The sequence below is a fragment of the Dufourea novaeangliae genome, unplaced genomic scaffold (genome assembly GCF_001272555.1).
Source record: "Dufourea novaeangliae isolate 0120121106 unplaced genomic scaffold, ASM127255v1 scaffold133, whole genome shotgun sequence".
Taxonomy (NCBI): Eukaryota; Metazoa; Arthropoda; class Insecta; order Hymenoptera; family Halictidae; genus Dufourea; species Dufourea novaeangliae.
Window position 1 is genome coordinate 992,364 of NW_015374011.1, and position 25,972 is coordinate 1,018,335.

At 42.3% G+C, this 25,972-nt stretch overlaps 1 protein-coding gene across 1 annotated transcript in view; it reads left to right on the plus strand.

The window, feature by feature from the left end:
• Positions 1 to 469: 469 nt before the first annotated feature.
• Positions 470 to 25,972, plus strand: part of LOC107188600 (RING finger protein nhl-1) — a 63,661-nt gene continuing 38,158 nt past the window's right edge. The window contains exons 1-2 of the mRNA XM_015576917.1: positions 470 to 512; positions 5,124 to 5,229. The gene's annotated coding sequence lies outside the window, so the exon portion shown is untranslated. The remainder of the gene's footprint in view (positions 513 to 5,123; positions 5,230 to 25,972) is intronic.

The following is a 25,972-nucleotide window of genomic DNA, read 5'->3' on the forward strand; positions in this document are numbered from 1 at the left end:
TCCCAAAGCTTCTCCCAGAGCACCCTATAGAGTTCAACTCCGCAACTTCAGAAACGTTGCAGAGAAGCTCCGCCAGGTAGGTGTCCATTCGCAACTCAGCGATTTCTGTGATTCACCGACGAGGAAAACGATCCCCAGCCGCGTAAAGTTCAAGGACAACGATCGACGAAAAAAGTGTGATCCTCGAGACGGCGTGAGTAGCTCGCAAGAGGGCGTCAGAGCTGACTGAGGAGGACTCCTGCCATTGGCGTTCACCGGGAGATCGTGGGTCGAACGACGGGCTCTCGACTAGAATCGTCGAGGAAAGAACGGGAGCAACGATGAAGAGAAGAAAGAGGGAGTGAGAAACACACAGATGAAACAAGAGAGAGGAAAAGACTAGGGCGGAAGCTCGGGCAGAGGATCAAGAAACGACGAAGTAGGAGGCAGAGAGCGACGAGAAGTAGCTGGCCAGAAATAACTAATAAGACATTCACTCTGAGACGGGCGGCCAGCCGGCCCGGACGAACGCGGTGCGTCTCGTAATCTCGTAAAACGGCACCTCGATCACACACACACGCACACGTACACATATTTCGATAACACACGTTACCCTATCGTTAAGGGGACCAGTGACCGTAACAGAGAGTCTCGTGGAGTTACGTCGAGCCCGGAAGAAATTCCTAAAAACACCCATAAATTCTATATAGAAACGTACACAGACACAGTGCCGGTGAAAGAAATAATCGCGTGGTACCACTCTTCAGTTTCCGTCTCATGGTGACCAAAGTTCTCGTCCAAGTGACCGGTTCCGACACACTCTCTTCTCTGGACACGGTTCGAAATGAGACCGGTGTGAAAAGAGGAGGAAAAATATCGAGAGACTAGAGGGGAGAGAGAGAGATATTCGTACGAGAGATTCGCGTCACGTGATCTATCCAGTGCTAGTGTGATCCATCGTTCGTGAGCTTCCTGCTTGTACATCCAATCGCTAGAGAGAGACGACCACAGAACCATCAGGGGAGAGGACGGACGTGTGCGGTGTATCTCTCTCTTTTCGACCGTCGCCATCGCCGGGGTCTAATTTTAAGTGTTAGATAATGCACACCGGTGCGCACCGGTGCGCTGCTCCGTTACTAAAACGGTATATACGCGCGGCGCGCGGCACAAGCCTCCTCGGGGCTCACGCGCAAGCCCTGTTCCGCGCGCGGATCGCCGCCATTGGCGTGGAAAACCCCCGGCCGGGCGCGATGGGAGGAAAGTGATGGGTGTAAAAAAACCGGCGGTGGATATGGTTTATCTCTGTGCCACGTGCTTTGATTACCGTTTTAACGAATATACTGGTACGAACCCAGTTTCTGATCGCTTGAGAGTAAATACAGTAAATCGTCGATGAATGCACGGAGGCTCCTCGGCACTGAACATTGAATATTTTATAAACTAATGGCCATATGCTCAAGAAGGAGCAAAAGACAAAGTTACAGCTGGGGACTTCTTCTTGTCAGTGCTGAGGAGTCTTCGAACAATCATCGATGATTTACTGTATTGCGGATTTTTAACGTGTAAATAGAAAAATTAATGAAATTCGAAGAGTTCTTATTTGGGTTAATCTACGGTTCATCTTTGAGTTGATATTATCACGAGTGCAAAAGTAATAATAATTAAATTATAATTTAACTTTTAATGTGGGAAAAGCAAAGGGGAGAATTTCTGATCACCTAAATCTTATAAATATAGCTCACTCTATCAAGATTTACGTCTTAATTTCAATATAATTAATAATTTCTTTAGTAATTTTCTGGAATAAACTTTTAGCATAGTAGACACTAAATATATGGTAGATATATACTAAACTGATCAGGAACTGGATCTGTAACGAATATACGCGACGACCATAACCCAAACGGGATTCACGAGGATCTTCGAACCCCTCGAGAGGTTCCTTTACGATACTGGGAGGTGGCGAACCCTCTTTCGAAGTTTCAGTGCTTCCAGCATAGATCATTTCAAATTACCCGCGCGCGTTTATTGTGGTCCCTCGGATCTTCGAGCTCTCATCCAACCATCCTCGACGACGTTTCACTTTTCTTTCCCTTCTTTGTTCTCGTACAACGTGTATTTTTCGTTGAAGTCCCTCTCCTGTTCAGTGCGGATAATCCACCAGGACAGTCTTTTGAAGTGAAAGTTTGAAATAGAGTCGTGGTCCTCGGGAGAACTGTCGGAATCACCGTGAAAGAATCGCGGTTTCTGCGACTTTTTTCTGCACCGCGTGCAGATTACCCAGGGCAGTTTTCGACCGAGATTCTCGAATAGTTTCGTCTCTCTTAACCTTTAGCCTACCGGCAGTATCCCTTTTAACGAGTGACAAAACTCAAAATTCAGCCCAGTGCATATCTTATATATATATACACAATTAATACTTTCATTTATTTCAACCTCATGGCTATGAAATTTTACTTGGCTTACAAACTCCTACTACGTTACTTTCTTAACCACTCATACCTCATTTTAACTCGTCACACACACCCACGTGCAATTCTACCTCACGAATGAATGAACACTTAATAGATTTTCTAACTATTATAGTCGAATTATAAATGGTAATAATATTAATAAATATATGGCTCATGAAAATTAGATTTTATGACGTATAGATTTCAATTGAAAAAACTGGAAAAGTGTAATTAATTGAATTAAAAGAACATATGGAGATGTCACCAGTGAATGAACAATATTTAATAAATGAACATTCCTAGCCAGTGGCGGGAAAATTGTTCGAATATGAGACAAGAAATTGAAAAAAAAATCCCTATTTAATCATTTGCATATTTTAATAATTTATACGTTTTTATATATAACGTTCATTCACTGGTACGTGTTCAGTTGATGATGCACCCAGTCTATATATACCCTTTAAATATATATAAATCTTTCGTCAAAACAGGTACTTTTATATGAAAAAAATGCCGGTAGTCTAAAGATTAAATCGTCCAATTTCATTCTTCATCTCTCGCGACTAATTTCCCTATACGAGGCCCCATATCGACAAACGTATTCCCCGATCGACAACTATGTCTGAAAATACACACGTTCCATCAGTTTCTTCCTCGTCGTTTTCATCGTTACCAACCGTCACAGATCGACTCAGTTTTCATCCTCCACCCCCGCTGTCTCGGTCCGGTTTCGCCGTCTTAATTGCGATTCATCTTCATTCGCGGCCTCTTTTCAAGCAGCACAATGGTCGGAGAACGGTGTCTCGTTTCTTTTTCCTCTTGTCTCTCGTTTTTCTTCCTCCTTCCCCCCTTACCCCATGAAGCCATCCACCGACCGTTTTTTTCTTCCCTTCCATTTCTTCTCCCGATGCACTTTTCTTCTTTTCCTGTCCCTCCGTTCAACGCCTCCCACTACTCTCGACCTCCTCTCTACTCTCTCACTCTTTCTCTTTCTCCCCATCTCTCCCATACCCTCCGACTGTCTCCCCGTTTCCCGTCTATTTCTCTCGTGCCGTGCTTCCACTCCTCCGCGTTTCTCACGTCGACCACACCGTTCTTCGATCCCACTATCTCTCCTCCTCCGTCTGTCTCTTCTCTCTCCGTGCTCTAATATGGCCAGCCGGTGTCCAATTACCCCGGTTCGTTCTCGCTACACTTTTTCCACGGTCTATCTCACGGCTACCCACCGATGCGCGCGCGGGCGAACGCACGGCGCAACGGGGAAAAGATCCTCTCTCATCAAGCGTCGCGACACTCAGCTTTCATTTTCCACCTTTTTCCAACGCTAGGACCCACCAGCCTCCCCTCCCACCTTTTTCCATCCGTCATCTCACTACCATCCACTTCTACTCGTCACCGAACGTCTTCCGGACGTGCCTTTTTCCGAACGTCCGAAGATCTTGCCGCGACGACGGAATCGATCACGGAGCGTCGAGATTTAAATTGGGAAACCGTGCCGATTCCCCGAGGCTGCCACTCCTCAGTCGTACGGAAAACCGATTAAAAATATATATATATATGTGGGTGAGTGTGTCGATGGAAAGGGGATCGAAGTGGAGGGACGGGTTTAGAGACGATTAAGGCGCGATGTGACGGGAGGAAGTAAGAGGAAATGGAGATTGTTCCCCACGTGCAGATTCCTACTTCTGCTCTCTCTCTCTCTCTCTCTCTTTCTTTTATACGAAGGAAAATTGATGATTCGAGGATTACTGATAATCCCACAGGGGGAAAGTGATTCTCGCGGCTCTGGAAACTTTCGACCCGTGGAAGTTAGTCGAGCTTGTTATTTTTTTTCGAGACGAACTCCTGCTGCTGCTGCCTTCCGGTTAATGCTCACTAGTGTACGTTTTTCGAACGTACTGTGTGTATATACCGTGTGTCAGGATAGTGGAATAGATGTGGAATGGTATAAATAAAAGTGAACGGTGGTGCAAGTTTTCGTTTTGTCGGGGATATGGATTCTCTAACAGCCAGTTCAAACGATTCGGTGTTTTAACCGATTAAATAAGGTATTTTATAACATATTTTTTGACCATACAAGTGAGAGTTGGATTTTCGGTGAAAATACGGACCGTGTGAACGCTGTTATATTATCGATTTGGCAAAATTAATTCGAATCGGTTAAAAATCCTGTCATCTGAACTGGCAGTAATATTCGTAACCTCGGTACTATACGTAGAAATAACCCGTGATGGTCAGACCATACTAGAATTTGCAATCGTAATTTTGAAGCACCACGTGGAAAGGATCTTAGAGATATTAGAATCGTAGAGTTTATTAAGAAACTTTCAGTCTCTGATTATTCACGAGTGAGCAAAAGCCGGGTGGTATGGCTCACTGTCTGACCACGCACCGTCTCAATCCCCTCGAGCGATTACATAAGCTCTCGAACATGGAAGTTATCATTTTCCTTCGGCAATCCGTGTTGGGATTCTTTCTTGAACCGTGAACAGAGAAATTTTTGAGAAAAGTGAGAGTAAATAGTGTGTTCCGGGCTCGAACGATACAGGGAACAAGTGTGTACGATCATTGGAATAGCATAATGGCCACAGTTTCCTAATTTCCTTCGCGCGTCGAAACCGTAGTTACGTGGATCGTCGACTTTACGCGGACACGCGACGAGTCGTTTAACGGTGGTGATTTAATTTCTAGCTGTCACAGCGCCGGATATTGGTGAACGAAAAGTGCTACGACTTGGGGCCCCCATAGAGAGGGCCCCCCAACGGAAGAGACCGCCGCAAGGCGGTCAAACTCTCAGGTGAGAACACCTTTTTTTCACAATTTTTTTTTTCTTTCAATCTTCTGCTAATTCTCCGGAGCAGCGAGTTTGCCCATTAAAAATTCGATGATGGGGGTTTCGAGCTGAAAAAACATTTACCGAACTAAAATGGAATTTTTCGCGAACCTATATTAACATGTCACGATGAATCTCAGTGCCTCGATATCGTTCACCGATTCAGAAATCTAAGAACAAAAAATTCGAACGTGAACCCATTCACTTCATTTGAAAAAAAAATGAACAATAATTTTTATTAAATTTAATTATAAATAACTCGGAAAGTATATAAAACAACTTAATATTTCATTGATTTGAGCCATCTAGTTTAAGTGTTTTAAACGAAGCACTGGTCCCAAAATATTGTAAGTCTTCGAAAGGGATGATACCTCAGAAATCACCCCTTTCAAGGACTTACATCTATTTTGGAAAATTGCGTGTACATCCGTTAATAATGCAAATGGGTTAACCAATATTACAGCTTGAACATTGATACAAAAGATTCAAAATTTCGTCATGTTAATCCAATTTAAACAATCATCCTCGTTGCATATCTGATCTACGATGATATCGATAGTTTTCTATTTTTCTACCATTTCTTTCCAGTACGATTTTCCATTTGCACGGTGTATTGAACCTCCTCGATACCTCGTGCGAGAGAACGATCCCTTCATAAAATGTGTTCAAAAGTTTCATCGTCTGTGTCTATTGGCACGTGGGGCTCTAGACAATCGGTTCGTCGATATCGTTCGCGGTAGAAAAAGTTGAAAGCAATGGGAGAAGGATTATTGATAGTGTGGAGTGTGGAATAAACGTCGAAAAAGCAGGCAGTGTTTTTCGATGGAATTCAATTATTGCTTTCATCGACATATCCGATGGAGAAGGGTGGGGAACCACGAGGGTATATCCAGCCGAAACTTCAGCTCTCAAACGTGTCGAAATAACGTGAAATATTTATCGAGACTTTAAACGGATAGCTCTGACCGTGTTTGGTTTCTTAATCAACGATTTATAATTACGTTCCTTCCGCTTGGTAAACTCTTGAAGATAAACGATCGATAGCATCGAGTGTATAAAATGTTTTTACGAAATATCATTCATCGTTTTACGGTGTCGAGTGTCGATTCAACAGGGCAAACGAAACAGCCACTTGACGTTTCACTTCCAACTCGTACTCTTCTTTTTTTAAATAAAAAAAAAATATGAATTACGAATGGGGGAAAGCGTTTGATTTATCTGTAAAACAGAAGCAAAGTTCTCTCATATTGAAACGCGAGGGCAGGGCTAATTCATTTCCTCTCACGCTTTAAGCAGCTTCTTTCCCCGCCCGGCTCACTGAAACGAAATAAGTCTAATTACTTCTTTTCAACGGCAGACCATTCAAATCCCGCCGCGTAAAACTGTAATTTTCCGAGGAATCGCTCGGCGGTTCTTGTAAAAAAGTTTGCCAACGCGAAAATCGTTTTACGGGATCCACCAGCGAATGGCTGATCTCGGTTTTCGAGAGGAGGCAACGATGGGATCAAGTCTTTATACAACAAGGTTCAAACGAAACTTTTAACGATATTAAATACTTGCTAGAATCACGCAATGGCGTTAATTAACTGCACTTTTCTGTGATAAATAAATAAATCCTATACTCTACAACTCGGTTAATGCGTAAACTCAATTTTTTTCAAATTCTGATATGTGGCGTTTTTACATACAGCCACAGAAATATGGCTCTGAATTTTTATTTTGATGGTAAATCCATCACTGCTCACAGTTACCCACCAAATTCAAAGCAGGCAATTTCGTTAATTCAGGAAAAGCGGTGAGAAAAAATTTTAGAACGTCGGCCAGTTGGATGGAGGTGGGAGAAACGAGTCTCTCGAACCAGCATCTAATACGGAAGCGGAGACATTAACGAGCAGCTGTGGCAAAAAGTGTGCGTAAAACTTCGTGCTTCGAACCGGGCCGTATCCGCAAATTAGCGCAGTTAAACCGACGCGTTTCATTCCTCTAATTAATGCTCGTTCTCACCGTCGGCGACACATTCGTTCTCATACTTTTGGCTCGAGTGGAAATTCGGAGTTACTACGGACCAGCGTGCTACCCCCTTGTCCCCAGAGTTTTCCCCATTCTTTGTTTTTTACCTTTTCCATTTCCTTTATTTTTTCATTTTCGCACTTTTTCGGCCGAGCTTGTACTCGACTCGGTGGAAAAAAAATAAAGGATAATTGTCACACGTTCCTCGTCGTTCGTTCCATTGGATTTTCTATACATATTGACGGCTAATACGTCCGCGGCGCTACAAACTGCGCGAGATAACGAGCGGCAGAGTATAAATTCACGGGGCCAGGCCGAAGACAAACGTCATTCGGCCGCCGTGACACACGCGAATCTACAATTCGAATTTAAACAATGACGTACATTCGTTATCGGACAGTGACGCTGGGGACAGTTTATGTCAGGGACGTTCGTTCTCCAATAAGAATTAAAGTCTGATCTGATAATCGGGGAAACGGTTGCGCGTCAGGAGTCGTGGATCATTCCGAGGATGATTCTTTGTGAAGTGAAAATTCGTATGTCAGACCCAGAGTGTGTTAAGTCGGACTTTTCGAACTTTAGAAGGTAAATCAAAGGTGGACAAAATCTTGTAACTTTGGAAACGTTTGGTAAGAATTCAACGAGATGCAATCGTTATCTTTTGAATTAAAATTATTTCAGAATTTGAAATGATTGATTCTTGAAAAATGGGAAATAGAAAGTAGACGTAAAATTTGAGTATGTTGAGTATTAAAACCATGGTACCTATTGAAATATTATCTTCATTTCGGGACATATATACCTGAAAAGAACAGTAGAGTTAGGACAATTCTTGGTATATAGAAATGGTGAACATTTCATTAAGTTCCCTATGTGATAGACTTAATGCAATATTTATTAAAACTAAACGACTTAGAACGAAATAATTTTTACTATCGGAAACAGTGGAAAGTCTACTACGGGGAACATGTAAAAGTGGACTTAATACACTCTGGGTTTAGGAACCAGATATACACTGCCACTCATAAATACACCGCGTAGCATAACTATAAAACCACCCTAAAATTTCCAATTCTTATGTATAGTGGTTAAAACAGAAACGAACCAAGTATGCCATGTCTGAAATCGTGTTGAGAAATAATGTTTCTCCAGAAAATGATAGATTATATTCCCTAAAAACGAGTGGTTCGTTTTTATTTTACCCACAATACATGAGTAAAAATTTTAAGGTGATTTTATAGTTATGCCACGCAGTGTATTAGGACACCTGGTCTGTACGAAGAAAATGTGATGTTTCGTAAGAATGATACACCTGGGGCCACTTTTATTAGTTTATACTAGCTTAAACTTTAATACCCCTAAACAATATTCATTTCAGACTTTGTAACACTTACTGCATATTTAAAAAGTGTCCTAATTCAATCATCCCTGGAATCTTCGTTCGTTAGGCTCCTCAAATTTCCCCTGTTTTTTAGTCATCTTTACGAATAACTCCTCGAATCCCATTCAGTCAGGTCCATATTCAAGGCCCTGTTCCCCAAGCTCTTGTTCCAATTTTTGTTCTTTCGTACCCTTCGGTGATTCCCTTCTCTGTCTTCAAACGCTTTTCAGACCCCCCATTCGGTCCCCAGGTAATTTTTATCATTTCTTTTTTAAGCTGCAATCTGGTCGTACCAGGGCTAGAGAGAGTGTACGTGCTGAACGAGAAACACGCTCGTCGAAATAACGGCGCCCTCGAGAGAGAAACGTTGGACGAAAGCCTCCCTCGTAGTAGTGTACAATGTTCGGAATTGTGTAGACCCAAGTAATACCCTGGCCGCGATCACGTCGGGGATTAATGAATCGCGCAATTAAATCTCGAGCCGCGTTAATACCACGACGACGGAACAATCCTCGCGACAATTATCGTCGCAGCACCTCGACGACAATTTGAGAAACCGAAAAAAAATCTCCTTTCAAGGGTGCTACATAAACATCCATCAGGCATTAGCACGTTTCTTGTTCACTAAATCTTTGTTCAATCCCCCCTCCAGTAAGGGAACGCAAAAATAGGGTGGGAAACTGGCAACTGATCAAGAAAAATTAGACTGATCTACGACATGGCAGAGCTAAAGTCACCAGGGAGAGAAATGGATTTCTTGTATTCGGATAAACGCACGTTAGACACGTGACGCACTCGTGCAAATGGAGATCCATTTTTCATCGTGCAATAGATACCCTATTCCCCTTCCATCGTCGACAAACCCCTCAGTCCCTCGACGACATACTCTTTGCTCAATCATTCTCGCGGTGACACAGCTCGCGATTTCAATTTCTCACCTGGAAATTTTAATCGTTTTTAAATTCCTACGAAGGAACACTTCTGGGGGATGGGGAGCTACCCTTCGAGGAACGTCTAACGAGACCGAACCGGTACTTTAAAATAATTACTCTCTCTCTAACGAACTTACAATTTAATTCAAAACGGCGTGTTTTCGCGAGGGCCGAGCCTCTTACGGCTAGCAAATGAGCGCCGTTGGAGAAATTATTCCGAACGCCCTTTTCGATGTTCATATCCTCAAAGTGAAAGCCGTTCGCTCAGGGGGGAAAGGATTTCCAGCGATCCTTTGACGGCTGGTAGTCCCATTAAATCGTTACAAATCTTTACCGGAGAATCGAATAATGTTCTTTTCCACGCTTCGTGAAACAAGGAAGAGATATCCGCCGTTAAGTTTAACGCACACTTTAATAGTCTCGTTTCATTGCCTCGAATATCAATTCTATTCTCGGGGGCCCTCGAAGGAAGATACGTCTGTGAATTACAGTTAACTCGAATCGGAAGAAACGTTCTTCGCCGAAGTGCAGGGACTGAAAAGCTCGTTAATTCATTCGAGAAAGTTACCATCTTCCGCGGTACATCATTACAAAGATCTCCCGGTTTAATCCTTTAACCGCCAGTGTGACTTATACATCACACCGAGAAAATTATATTTCCAGAGGGTTTTTCGTGTAAATAAAGTTGAGGTACACGTACCGGGACCATTTTTTAGTTAACTAGTCGCTAGATATAATTCTTTTCCTCGGAACAGCTGTTTAGACGGCAAAGGGTTAAAAATAAATTTTAAAAAAATTAAAAATAGGTTGATTTAATATCGATATTTTCGACTTTAAAAGAATAATTTAGTAGAATAAGTGGGACGCCCTATATATCAGTATCATAATTTTTAAATAACGATTTAAGGGTCTGGGCGTTAAAGGGTTAAGTTTCTCGCGAAGAATGATGAGATCGGATATTCGTTTCGATCCGACAGGACGAAAAGTTCCCTCTGTCAGGCCCAAATAATTACGAACCCTCGACTAATAAATGGAAGCATCCTGCTGGCTGCCTGTCCTACTGCGAGACACGGCGACGACAACGTCGAAATCGTCTATCCGTGTTTCGAATTGGTTTTTATGAAGACGCAGTTGTTCTTTCCGTGGATGTGGAAGCCATCGATCTCTTCCGACCCCTTTGGCAATTTGCGAGAGATTCCAGCCGATCGAGGAAGGTCCCCGACGACTTAGGCTGGGGGGAGGAGGAGGCAGGGGAAAAAACTGACAGCGGAAAAAGGACACACTGTTCTGTCGTCGTCATAAATCCTCCGTGGAATTGAATCGTGTGGATGTGCTCCGATCAGAAGTACCAGATCGCGAACAGAAGTCGGACACGTAGGGCCAGGACGGTGAGTTTCAAACGTCTTCGTTTCCCTGGCATTTGGGCCGCAGGGGAAAGCCCTTTGCGATGCAACAACCGTTTACTTATAGATACGAGCGCGAGAAGGTGGATTGCACCATCCTTCTATTAATCTTTTTGGAAATTCAGACGAACCGAAGTGAGAACTATCGGAATTTCAATTGCATTTTGTGTACTTAAATTTAATGACAGAAACCACGATATCTCCGTAATTGGAAAAGAAATTCAATGATCAGACGAAATGAGGTGCTTTTTCGGAAAACAGGGCTCGTACGTTTTACGTTAGAAAACGAACCAAGTTTATTGGAAGCAATAATAAAGGAAGAAAAATAAAGGGAGTAAAGAAAGAGGAAAAAGAGAGGTGCTCAAAGGACAACCATGAATACTTCGATACGGCGAAAGAAAATATTTAGGATAGCTCTTTCAATCGTCACCACGAGACAATTTTCGTTCCGAAGGTTTCGTTTCAATCCTACTCGGTTAAATGCACCCGCATTTCCACGGTTTTCATCCGCGTGAACCGAGGGGAAATCGTTACCGCGCGTTTGTACCGTGTGTAATTCGACTTCGCGGCGGTTTTACATCAACTTCATCCTACGATGAGAGCTCGTTTTGCGCCAGTTTTATCGCTAAATTGATCACCGGTTGAATGTTAACAAACGCATTTAATTAGCTTCGCCACCTGGGCATTTTCCAACGGCGCACTGGTCTTTTTGCGCTGGTTCTCGCGGTATTTTCCATTCTGAAGCTAATTGTTCGTTACCGCCGCGTTCACGACCAATTCGTCGTCCGACTTTCTTTCTTTCTCGACCAGCCCAACTTTCATATTCCGCGTCAATTAACCCGAAACATGGCGCTCTCGCGACTGAACGCAGAACCAGCCACTCGACACGTGGCTGGGGGTCGATCAATTTCGCTAAATTACTCGGAAAATTCAAAACCAGGGAGTGGCAATCACAGAGGAAATTCGAAGCTGTAACACGTTGATGAAGTTGGTACTCAATCGATTGCTAATGGATTGGGGAAACATATTAGTTCTTGAGAATTCGATGAATAACAGTTTGACATACACACCTGGAAATAATAATTCTCCGCGTCAATCATGAATAATTAGCGAATTAGGAGGAAATTTTCATGGAGCATTCCCTTTGCATCGATAGGTCTTAACCCTCGAATTGTGAGGTGGGTTTGTGGTCGTACTTGGTAAAGTGGGGTCGGATCCGATTCGACTTTGATTTCGCAGGAAAAAGGTTTTCGGTTCAGTTCGGTTCGGTTCCGGTTATACCGAGCAGGAGTAATAATTAAGTTATATAATAAATAAGAAGTATTGAACGCTCACTAAAGAATACAAAATATTTTAAAACGATATTAATAAAAAATAGACTGGGGAGAATAAAAATAGAGTCGAATACGACCCGAACTTTACTATTAGAGGGTTAATATCGTGGCTTCGCCTGATTCAGAAATTTGTCCCAAGCCTAAATTGGTATGTGAAGTTTCAGAATTGAAATTCGAAATGGAAAACTTGAAAATTATAGGCATTAATATTCTGAAATAAGTCCAATTCGAAACAATTAATGTTTTCGAGATTCAAGAACTGTCCGAAGGGGAGAAAAGGATATCCGATGAGTTCCAAGAAAAGGGGGAGCCAAAGTATACACAAAATCGTTCGCATAAATCCCATTAGCGGGACACGGCAGAATGCAAATGGCCACGGCGAGCGTTCGTAAATTCGACGATTATCCGCTATTACAATTCAGCCGTTCTGGGGGCTCGATCGTGGACAAGCGACACGGCCGCCGCGTCTATAACGAATTGCTCGGGGCTAAGTTCGCGTTACTGGACGATACAAGTGACGATAGAGAAGCGATCGTTAACGGGACAGGCTCGTTGACGCGTATATTCCTCGACCTCGATCCGTGAGGCGTCACCTTTAACGATCTAATTCCTGGGAACATCAAACACTAATTAGTGGACTCTGGATTTTTATGCAAATTAAAACTTTTATAGATCTAGTAACTGAAATGAACTGATCGAAGGTTCAAGATCGACGTGTCAAACAATGAAAAATTGAAGAAAAATCAAAAGGATAATTAGAGAAAAATGGGTTGGAAAAGGGGTAAAGTATTTACGGATTATTCATTTTCTCTTGATCCCCTATCAAGATACATTTCTCTATTCTTCAACTCCGCATACGAATCTCGGAGGGAATATCCGAGGAAGGGTGTCCTCGCGACACGTTTCGTTCACCCCATTATTCTCGTGAGGCCACGGACCGCCTCCAATTAGTATGAGAATTAATTGGTCAATTGGGACAATGGATTAACTGATTAACCGCGGGGACACGAAATTAGAGGTAGGTAGCATAGGACGCCCGACTTCCGGCTGAAAGCCACCGAATATATCCCATTAACACATTAACTGTTACAGTGAAAAAGGCCGTACGTCGTCAGACACACTTTACCTACTTTTTCAGTCATAAATTATCGAAAATACACTGTGTGGCATAACTACAAAAACCACTTTAAAATTTTCAGTTCTTAGGTAATGTTATTAATACAAAAATGGGCCAACCAAGTGTTAGGCTTAGTTATGTTCCCGAGAAAGAAGTCGTTTGTTTTTATTGTAACCACAATACACAAAGATTGAAAATTTTTGAGTAGTTTTATAATTATCTCACGATATTAATTTTACGTGAAAATCTTCTAACGGTGTTTAATAATTAAACCTATTTTCAATGTACGTGCCACTCATACAGTAAATCATCGATGAATGTTCGTAAAGAAAAAAAGATTCTTCGAACCCTCATCGATAATTCACTGTATTTGTGTGACATGGCAATCAAAGTCTCACAGACCCACCACGAAAAACCTCAAACACGTTCCCTGCCCGACAAAATACATTAATATTCCACGAATTCGTAAATAGAAGATGAAAATTGTGGCATTAAAAGTGACAAAATTCGTGCGTGACGTGAAACGTGTTATAATCAGAGGTGTCAAGGTGACGCGACCCCGGCGACGTCTCTATCTGTTCTCGCGTGAACTGGTTACAAGAGTTTGTTCCGCCAACCGTCTCTTATTTTCCACCAAGCATGATAAAGGGTGTATTCACGCCGGACGAAGACGAGCCCATCCTCCTCTTCGCCCCTTTCCCTGGCCCCCAGACTGGTTTATTCATCCCATTATTCTTTGAAACTCGCGCCACATCCTTCGCCCTGTGCCCGCGAGAGTTTTCATAAAAATGCTCCGGTATAATGGAGACTGTCGTCCTCGGTACAAAGCGTGCCCTCACTTAACGCGATTCTTCCAGGGATTGGGCCCCGGCTCCTATTATTTTTCTACGCCCTTATTCAACCCCCGAACTGACATCCTCCGTGGCGATTCTTCGTCGTCTTTTCGAGCCAAAATGTAGAGAGCTCTCGTTTGCTAATGCGCCACGCCACTGTATGGAACGTTCTAAACGAGGTAAATTAAGATTTTGTAGCGGACGGTACGATGAAGTGGAGATGAAAAAGTTTTCCTGAAAACTCGAGCTCTAAAAGGCTTTTTGTATTAGACTGACGCGAATGGGGGGGTCAGTTACTTTTATAGTCGGAAGTAAATGAAATTCTCGGCCAAAGACTCATCCCCTGTTGGTATTCATGGATTTTTCAATCACTCTATGTAGCACCTTTTTACGAGTGTTTCGATGTTTGCAGAACTTTCACCACTTCTATACTTTGGAGAAACGAGGTGGACCCAAGTAATTTCCTGCTGCGTAGGAAACACTACGTTTGATCAGACATTCCTACGATCAATGATTCTAGATCAATAAATTACGTTTACTAATTCAGATATCTTTCCATCGATTGAAGTCTATCAAAGCATTAGGAAAAGGTAAAATACACCTTCCTGTATTAAATTATCCACACTTAGAAAGAAGAGAATACTTCTTAGTAGAAAACACTACGCTAGTTCATACATCCTCTTCTATTCTAGAACATAGAAATGGGTTTAATAAAAATTCAAATACCTTTTTCCATCGACTGTTGTCTATTAAATTATCGAGAAAAGATAAAATAGAACTTCCTTATTCAAATTATGCACATCTAAAAAGAAGAGAAGTCTCACTGTTCCCAGAACAAAAAAATAGCTTTAGTAGAATTACAGGTGTTTTTTCCATCGACTATTGTCTACACGAGAAAAAGATAAAACACCCTTTCTTTTATCAAATTAACCGTACCTAACAGAAAAGAAGAGCGTATTCTTCACCAGAGTTCCATTCCCCCGTTACAAATACAGGGCTAGACTCGGGAACTCGTTACCGAAATTCGCCGAAACAATGGCCAATACAAACGGGAACACGTTGCGCCACGGTAGCCGTATATCGTGAACAATGTATTCGTCGACGATAAAAAAGGACCACATTCGAAAGCTTCAAACGGTGTACACACATTATTAGATATATCCCACAAGGTGAGTAGAAAGGCGAGAGAGGCCCCAATGTAGGGAAAATATTAATGCTCTGAGAGGTAGGATCGTCTGACTGGAAGAACGGCCGAAGAACCTGGGGAGTTATAAATTAATATAAATAGTGCGTGCACTAGGGCCGTGCAGAATATTAAACAGCTCGTATTCGTGAGCTGTGTGCTTCTTCGACGTTTCTATATAAAAAAAAAATTAAAAAAAAAACAGAGAAAATGAAGTAGAAGGCGTAGTCGAGACTCGAGCTGTATCTAGGCGATCTCGGACGAGTAAACGGGTGTCTAGATGCAAGGATTCCTTAATTGGGTCGGCGGTAATAAGCGCTCCCCGCTAGAGAATCAGCCCCTTTCCCCCCTCCATCCGAACACCATTTCATAGGACGATCGTGCAGAACGATCCTCTCTCTACCCACGTGTACCTCCGCTTATGCATTATGCAAATCTGCCAACAATGGCCCAAAGGAGCGCCCCCCCCCCCCAACCGGTATCTGGGTTCTTGCATTAGCAATAACGAAAACCAGGCAGCTATGCAACTTTCTCGCGGGTTAGTGAGCTACAAGACAGGAGAAAGGAACTCGAAAACAAAGCGTCCCCCAACGTTCAAAGTCTGCATTCGAAATCGCTCTGCAACAGACACTCGTGATCGTTACAAACGCAGCTATTGAGGGGGTGGCTGGGTGGAGGATTTCTTCCTAGAGATGTAAAGGAGAAACGATTACGATGTTAACGCCGGAAATATAGCCGCGTAAGAGGGATATTCACGCTCGAATGCTAAATGGAGTGTAAATAATACATTTTCCCGATAGCATTTCTCCTCGAAACGGTTCTGCTGAGGGGGAACACCCGCCCATCATCCCTTTCTCGCGGTCCGCCCACTCCAAAGGGCGCCTCTTAACGAACCATCGCGGGGTAATTCGTATGAAAGATCGCGTCCTAGAGATCGAGGGAAGTGGAATGAATCGTTAGTAGATACGTTCGAAGAACGATAATCGATATCATCCTAATGAAATCCACTCTCGCGGTATTCAGAATGGAACTTTGCACTCTGGAATGTCTTGAGGGCTCTCTTTTTTTTTTTTATTTTTCCCAGCTTGAAATGTCTCTATAGAGCTTCCGCGTCGCGTGAAAGGATTTCTCTTGTGGATATAGACTCAGTAGTTTTCGATAGGGTTTGAAATTAATTTCGATCGAGGACTCCCATAAACACCGACGGAACAAAGTTTCTGGATTGACTGTGTGTCGTTGCTCGAGCGGTTTATTTTGCACCGAGGCGCGATGGAAAAAAAGAGACTAACGGGATATAAAAGCGGGGGATGAATGGGTGGCGGAATGGAAAACCTTTTTCCCCGGTTATTGTCCCCGCGGTGGAAATAAAGAGATTTCGTTTTATTTAAGAGCCCAGCGACCGCCGACTGTCGTCCAATTAAATTCAGCCCTGTCCCCTAATTTCGTCGCTGTATTAAATGCTGGGGTGGGGGTGGGAATTTCTTACGATATTGTGTTCCTGATCCACGCCGGCGCGTTAATTAAGATTAACAATGCGAAGCACGATGATTATCTCTTTGTCGAGCCGGCATAGTTCTGATTCTGGCAGTGCTGTATTGTCGAGCCACCGACCTACGACCCACTTCTTCTCTGAATAAAGAGGCAGCCCAGCCGCCACGCATAATGCCGTCGAATTAATTGAAAAACTCGACGGTAATGTGGCCCGTCTGATTATAAATCGGGAAGTCGCCTTACACCGGGGCCTTGACCGAGAAATTAACACACGTTGACTACCACAGTGAAAAAGGCCGTATGTAGTCGGACACGATTTATTTCAAGGTTTTTTTTGTTAAAGTCGAGAATAATATGCGTTCAATTCACACTTTGCTGGCGAAAGGGTTTTTGTGTTTGCAAATATAGAACTTCAGGTGTTCTAAAAATAGTTGTTAACGTTTATTCGTCAAACTTTACATATAGGAAAACCGATATTTTTCCATATTTTTTACTATTCTAGGTCTTATTTAAGAAAGATGTACTACTACATCAACCGATTTCAGCGATTTTTAAAAAAAGACGTGCTACTATTTCTTCCGACATCAAAGTGCAAACAAAAATACACGAAAAGGTCTACAACTTATGATGGGGCCTTTTTTTCAATTAATTAAAAATTCTCGGTTAATCATCCAGTCCCCAGAACGCAGCCTTTTCATCTGCGAAATTAATTAACCATCCGTCATAGGGACCAATTAAAGGACGATTTAAAAAAGTTCAACGAGAGGGCGGGGACACGAAATTTCAAGTTCGTAAAATTTTTAATACACTCCGATGATAATACTCGTTCCCCCCTCTCGTTAATTAAAAATTCCGTGTCTATAATTTTCCTCCTTTTGAACCCTGTACCCGGAAGTTCTACAGCGTCACGCAGGATCAATCGACGGCCGCAAGACCGCGACGGCGGTCTTCTCCCGTTTCCTTCGTGGTCGATCCTTCCCACGGATTGGAACTTAGTTTTATAGAGTTTTATCACCGAGCCGTTTAACGTCGTTCCCCACGTCCCGCCGGTTTTCGTCGACGGGACAGCACAAAAGCCGGCTTACAGATTACACGGCGAGGAAACTAGACGATCTTGCACACACAGACACACACACACAGGTGTATTTCTTGGGAATATCTTCCCGTAACTTTTCGCTCGCCATTGTCTGGGATTTCGAGTCCGAGCGACGATTTTCACGAAGGGATGTTGTATATACGCGTAAGTTCGCTGGTACCGGTCCTTTTGTGATAACTTGACGTGAAACTGTGTGTCCAGTCGATATCGGGACGTCCATTCGATATTAAAAACACGAGGATGAAGAAGGGAGGACAAACTTGTTTCACGAAGAACTTCAGAGTGATTTTGTGACCGTGACACGATACCATTACAGACAACTGTAGATGGAACACACTGATAAAGAGAACATTTTTGTTTTGAAGATTTACAGACGGTTAACCCTTTAACGACCATTGTTGCTGCGGTGCAACAATTATTTTAAAGATATGTCAAGTTCTGTCAACGGTTAAAATGTAACTTTTATCAGCAAATTCACTAATGTGAAGTAGATCTTCAAGTTTTTAGTTGAGTAATTTAGTATTTCTTCCAAAAATAAATTAAAAAAAATAGGTGTGTCTAATGTCGATATTTTCGACTTCAGAATAACAAGATTCAATATATGTATATGTCAGTCTCATAATGTTAAAATGATGACTTATTTAAAAATAAAGAAAAATGATAGAAAAAATTAATTTATAATGGTTCAATTGTTTTGTCGATAACCTGAGAATCGAAATGAAACATTTCCTGGAAGGTCCTCGAAGAAACACGTTCTTCAACGATGCATAAATTCATCCAACCGTTTTTCCTTCGTTTCAAGGTGGGGGGAATTACGATCGCGATAAATCAGCCGACTCGAATCAGAAACACTCATTCGCGGTGAAGTATTACACGGGCACCCTGGCGTGAATTCTAATTAAGGATCTAACTTCCGCAGTCTCTTGGCCAGGGATGATATTATCTTAGGCCTTATTTCCACTTGCGACTAATCTAGCGCCACCAAAAAATACGTAGATCAATATTGCACAATTTCAATATACAGTAAATCGTTGATGAGTAGATTTTTAAATACTATGACACTGATTATCAGAAATTTTAGTACTCATTTCGCAACGCGTTCGGCTAATCGCGAGTGGAAGTACAGCCTTAAGGTGCGATTTTTGTCACGCACGTTATGGAAACAGAATAAACAAAAACTGTTTGAACCGTCGCCAGCAGACGATCCAACGACGGCGAAGCAACGCTGGCGAAGAAAGCCTTAAATTTCATCTGTTCGTGACCGCGATTCTTCGTTTATCATGCACGCTGCGTCGCGGTTTTTGCGCCCGAATCGCCGGTTGGTTGTGTTTCGCGCACGCCGACGCAAGAACAGAACAAACTAAAAAACCGAAATTTTTTTTTTCAACCGCGTACCCCGGGCGCAAATTTTTGGACCGCTGACACGGAAAATTCTATGATGTGTGTGTGTGTGTGTGGCCTGAAATATCGCGCCACCGCCGTTACCAACAAATAAAAAGACGGGCGCACATTGTAGCAACGTAGCTCCGTCGAGCGGAAGTAACGCAAAAAATTTTGCGCCGTATTTCAACGCTATGACTCGTCTATTTTTCAGCGTTTCTTCCGCTATCGTTTCGGCAAATTTCATCAGTCGGATAACCAACACACTATTTATATATTCTCTTTTATGCGCTCGACCGAGAAAAAATATAATACTTTAGTCTTCCGTAGGAGCGAAGATTTATTGGTCAGATCTTATTAAATTTCTGCGATCAAAGTTCATTTTATTAGATTGTTCGGAATGTTTGTAGCGTTTTTAACCATTGGACGGCGGTATTGGGGTCCATTCTGATAGTAATGTTTCTATATGGAATTCAAATCTTTCGGATTTGGCTGATTCTTCTGCTTGTACGTCAAAAAACCGCGATAGTTAATCTTAAGTGATCAGGAACTAAGTCCATAACTATACATTTTTCCCTGGAAACGTGATCGAATAGGATTGACGCAAACTTTCAGGATAGAGTTTCTCCGAAACAACAAAACGCACATTTCTTTCAATAAGAACATACTATATCAAAGGTTGTGTGTTGGAGTCGGTCGGTACAATTCCCAACGCGTGCGCAACTCATCATTCTCTAAGACCGAATTAAGGTGCGCAACCCCCGATTCCCGCCCTCTGTCTCTCTCTTTCTCTCACGTCCCCGTCCCCACACGGCACATTTTTCTTTTCCGGGTATCGTTTCCACGCCCGCCCCCATCCGATTCTTTCATTAGAAAACACGCTGCGCTTGCAGCCACTAAATCACATTCCCGGGCCCGACAGCCGAGGCGAGAGAGAAACCGCGTGTTGAGCCGGCACCTTCCACAAATTGCTCGCAGGACAGACCTCGACGATTCTTGTTAGCGAGGGCTAACCAGGGAGCACAGCTTTCCTCCGGGGCTTGCTTCCTCCCGGGAGCGGACGACCCTCCCTCTCTGTGTGCCACCGATCCTCCCGATAAATACTCGTCCAAGTGAAAAAAGACAGGACGGAGAGACCCCCTTTCCTCCCCTTCGCCTCGGCCGGATTAATGCGGTTCACGTACCGGGCGTAGCAAAATTTTTCACGGAGACGAACGAGTTCTCCCTTTCACGCAACGCGAACAGGAAAGTGAACTGTTCGACTGGCATGTAGGAAAATTTGAATGGATCGAAGTGGGAAAATCTAAGCTGATCGACGTTGGAAAAATTTGAGTAGATCAATGTTAGGAAAATCTAAGTAGATCGAGGTGAGAAAATTTGAGTAGATTAAAGTTGGGAAAATTCAAGTAGGATGATGTAGGGGAATTTGAGCAGACCAAGGAAAGAAGAATCGAGTAGATCGAGGGGTGAAAATTTAAGCTCATTGCAGTGGGAAAATTGAGTAGATCAGAATCAGTAAATTTGAGTAGATCGAGGTGAGAAAATTTGTGTTAATCGAAATGAGGAAATTCCAGTAGATAAAACGAAGGAAATTACCAAGATTAATTGACAGGGAGTCTAACAATACATGGACGAATTATGTGTCTAATATTAATACACCTAGTAATATTTAGAAGTAACGTATAACGATAAAAGAGTGGTCTTTAATGAAACATTCCCTGTAAGATTCTAACCCGACGGCAATACCATCGGCCCGCGGCAATTCGTTTCGATTACCGTCCACTTTTCCCCAAGGTGAAGGGTCTCCGCCGCGAACCTGAATAACATGAAAAGCTTTCTTATTCCTCACCGATGCTCCACAGCCCACGTGGCTGAAGAAAAACAAACATTCGCGTGCGTTCGTGTTTATCTAGCCTCTCTGGAAGCCACGGGACCATTTGTCGGTTTGCCTGGCTCGCTGAGATGCGGCCTTTTTATGGACAAGTGTTACGGTAATTTCCACGCTTCGAATGGGAGGCACTCTTTCCGGAAGTGGAACTACGGACGACTGTAAACCGTGGGAAGAGGCGTCGCGGCGGTAGAATTATCCGAGACCTTTGTTACGCGACAGACTAACCCCTGTTCTACGAAGGAATAGGAGCAGACTTGCTCGTAATTTCAGACACTCGCGGCATAACTCGGGCCCTTTGTGCCAGGTCGCTGATCACGTCAGAAGAGAGCTGTAACTTTCCAAGTAACACGACTCTGAAACGGTTCGCGTGACGAAGCTACTAGGCGTGTCCTCGACGAGGGAAAAAGAGGCGAATGAATTAGTTGAAACGAAACTTTGGGATAATCCACGGAATTATAGTCGTGCGCAGGATGGGATTAAGATTGATTGTCAAACATTCGAAGATCTTCTTGTCTTCAAAATTTGAAATTTATTCTAAGTAAAATTAAATAACATTTAATCATAACGAACAGTGCTTCGTTATATTTGAACAACTTTGAGCCGATTTACTTCTACATTTACGGCACGTTCTAATTATTTGAAAAGGGAAACAGTAAACAAAAGTTCATTGAATTATTTTGTAACATGAACGGAAGGCTTAGATCGAGGCCCCCCTGAAGAAGAGGACTGCAACCCTCCCTACCCTAATCCGGTACTGGTCGTGCTACTACGAAGAATTCAAAAAAGTAACTCAAAGTTAAAATAAAAATTTCTAGGATAGGAGTGAGGTTCATGGCGGAAAAAGCGACCTGGAATAATCAATTTTAGCACTGAGATGTCCCCGAATTACAATGAATAAAGAAACGGTAATGTACCGAATGTGGGTCAAAGCGGAACAATACGGATCAGAGAAGTTTAGGGCGCCGCGAGGCAGCAACAACTTGCTGAAGAAGGAGAAAAGGAGTGTGTGTGTGTGTGTGTGTGTGTGTGTGTGTGTGTGTGTGTGTGGAAAGCAAGAAAACCCTGGTATCCGCTTGGGAGAAAAGGGGGAAAGCCGGATGGAAACCGAAGGGGGTTGGAAAAGCTAGTGGCTAAAAGAACTTTCCGACCGGTCGACTGACAGCGGAAAAATTCATATAGATTTTTCCTCGTAGAGCACAGCCGTCGGGACATTTGTCAATTAGAAAGGCTCGAAAGGATACAAAATACGAGGCGTGTAGCGAATTTTTTTGTTTTTCCTCTATTTTTTTCCGTTCGACGACAGAAATCGATAGGGACCCGTAAACACGAACGGAGAGACAACAACTGGAACAGTATACTACTCACTATCCAATAAAACACAATCTTCCAAACACGAGCCACTTTTCCATTCTTTCGTTTTGATATTATTGCAGTTTAATTTTCATAGATACTGTACTCACGGTTTAGAGAAATATGGCTGAGAATATCTAGGTGCTTGTGACAGATGCTCGCATTTCTCTTGACTTCTTTAAATGGTCTTGAAAGATGAACTGAAGCACGTCTGGATATATCGAGAAACTTTAAGCACACCGTTTAAACCGATTACACACGACGATGCGAAACGCTCGGATGCTCGTAAGAAACTGACCATCTGTCGCGAAACCGCTAGACGACTAACAGACATTCCCCATGGGTCATACAAATTTCAGATAGAAATGACAGACTGAAAAAAAAAGGTATGCATACTACACGATCCGCGATTTCCACGAGTCACCTAGGGATAGGAGGGGATTTAAAATGAAGGGACGACGAGGGTTTCCGGGCACCGATTAATTCCAAGAATTATCGAGACCTTCTAAAATGTTTATAAAGGGTGATACAAAAAAAGGGTCCACAACTTCTACGTAGATAATACTCGCCGAATGATAAAAGACGACCTAATACAACGTAGGTCAAAAGATTAATATTTTCAAAATTGTAAACAATTCTTTGTCTGGGTTCAAGCGAATGGAGACAATGAAGAGAATTGTAAGAAAATTAACAAAAATTGTAAAGAACCTTCTGTAACCAGGAAAAAAATAAATGATAAGTTGATTCATTCTTTCCATACTCGCTTTAACCATTTGTAGACACACATATTTTTTCAGACTTCGTAGGCAAATTGAGTTGTTTATGTTCAAACGTAATTTTATTTACTGTTTAGATTTTGAAAAAAATGTTTAACATTGTGGGAAATTTATCGAAGTCTCTACTACATTATACAGTCTCTCGTTAAGTGAAATGTTTAAAACCTTTTAAAAAATTGTTCATATCGTTGAAAATATTAATCTGTCGACCCATCTTTATTAAAAATTTTTTCATCATTTGGCGAGTACTATACAGTTATACGGGTTATATAGTTTCACGCCATTAAATGAATTCTGAAACGTTTCGATTCCTAGAAATCGTTAATGGGTTTTCAAGCCAACGGGCGCGTCCCCTTTCAGAAATATTTAAACAATTCGCGACGTGACGTTTATAAACTACGAGATGGTCGAGAGTTCCCGATTATTCGCCGCCTGATAATTGTATCTTGTCATCGAAATCGGAAACAAAGCTAGCTCCAGTATAATGGGAAAGAAATTGGCGTTCGCGCCAATTTATCGATGCACGCCCGAGCAAACCCGATCCTCTCCCCCTAGTCGTGACTTTATTTTACCCCTCCGTCGCGAAATTGTACGTTTCGACCGCGCGTGTCGCGCCAATCAAATTTATAAACGTATCGTTCCACGATTAAATATTCCCGTCGCGGTGATAAAAGGTTCGAAGCGGCTGGGAAACAGAATGAATTTAATGTCAACGCGCGTAACCCCCTTTACGCCCGTTAATACATCTATTATCGCGATGTCGCCGCGATAAACGTCGCTGAACCGGTCGTAAATTTTTCAACTTGTCCGGAATAAAACAGCGACCGCGATACGACCGATTTTTCTTTTAACGATCCTGCTCGTATCCACGATATCACGTGAATATCGCTTCTGTACCACATCGATGATTTCCTGTACTGATGGTTCAAATAAAATTCCTATTTTCCTAGAGACAAGAGGAATATCTGTAACATTTTTATCGAACTATTAAAGCTCGTACCACAAGAGGGTAGAAAATTATGGAATTTAAATATCGTAAGTGTGGTACTACCCCCAGCAGAATACGACTTTTCTTATTCTGTACCTACCAATGTTTCGAATAAAATTCCTATTGTCCTAAGAACGCCAGGAATATCTACAACTTTTTTTATCGAATTATCAGTGTTCGTACTACAAGAGGGTAAAAAATCATGGAATTTAAATATCGTAATTGTGGTAATAGAGGGTTTAATGAATATTTCACCCAAGTACATTCCATCTTCTTTGGCTCAGCCAAGACTGCCACCGCTGGCTAAGAAAATTCCCAGTTATCGACTCCGCCAGCTCCGACCGAGTTTTGTCGACTTGGTGTACAGCCACCCGGTAAATTCCATCGTAGAACGCTGTCTTGCCGACCAGAGAAAAGCCTCGGGTCGATAAGAAAAGCAGCATTCTGCCGGGGCTATTCTAAGAGAGAGAGAACCATGCCACGAGAATACACGCAGCGCTGGAGAAGCGAGAAACGTCGTCTAACTATAGCACAACGAATTTTCGTGCCGATGGCGGACGCTAATAGGAGCGTAGAACCGTGGATCGGCAAACCTCGTTCTTTCGACGAGTATTTCCGTACGAGAAGCTTTTCTATTCCGCTTGAAACCTAGTAACGCACCGCCATACGAAGATCGTGACGTGCCAAGGAAATGCGTAATTCGTGTCTTCTAAGTGTAATAATTAGACTGCGGTTTTTTTTATACAAAATGACATTTTATAAAGTAATTCACAAGGACAAGAAGAAAAGTAGGATTTTCTTTTTCCTTAAAAATCTTATTAGGTAAAGAATATAATAGAAACCTCGTTACGTATGATGAAACTCTTGTTTTTTTATTGTATTTTATAGAGCTCTGTAAGCTGTAAATGCGTAAAATCCGCAGTCTAGAAAGAATTGTAATAAATTATCAAGAGGTTAAGGAATATGGGTCGAGAAACATTTGTGTAGCCAGAAATAATGAAAACATATATGAAACTAACTTTAAAACTTCATATATACATGAATTAATCGATATTACTTGAGTAGATGATATCATGTACCTACACTTTCTTCAGACCACAATTTTTGCATATCTTATGTTCTTTTGAGTTCACACAAAAATTTGTACCTTCCAGATAATTCTTCTCACAATGATTTCTCTTCACATTGATACAAATCACATACAAAAATATTAATTATTATTCAATTTATAGCAATTTAACTTTTGCTAGACGATATTAGGTACCTTCACTCCGTGTATTTTCAATCCAATATTTCCTCTTACAATATTCGACGAGATTCGACTATTCTCGTTTTTGTTATTACTTTGAAATACCAGAAATACCAGATCGTTCCGGAACAGGTGATATCCTTCGACACAAAAACTCCCGGCGCGTGGTTTAACAGCGTAACAGATCGGTCCCCAAGTGTGTTCGTACGGCAAATAGGAAATGAAAGTTTGCGGCATAGTTTGAAATTCATTTCGGTCACGGAATGCCATCGCGATATATCGGTGTCGTATGA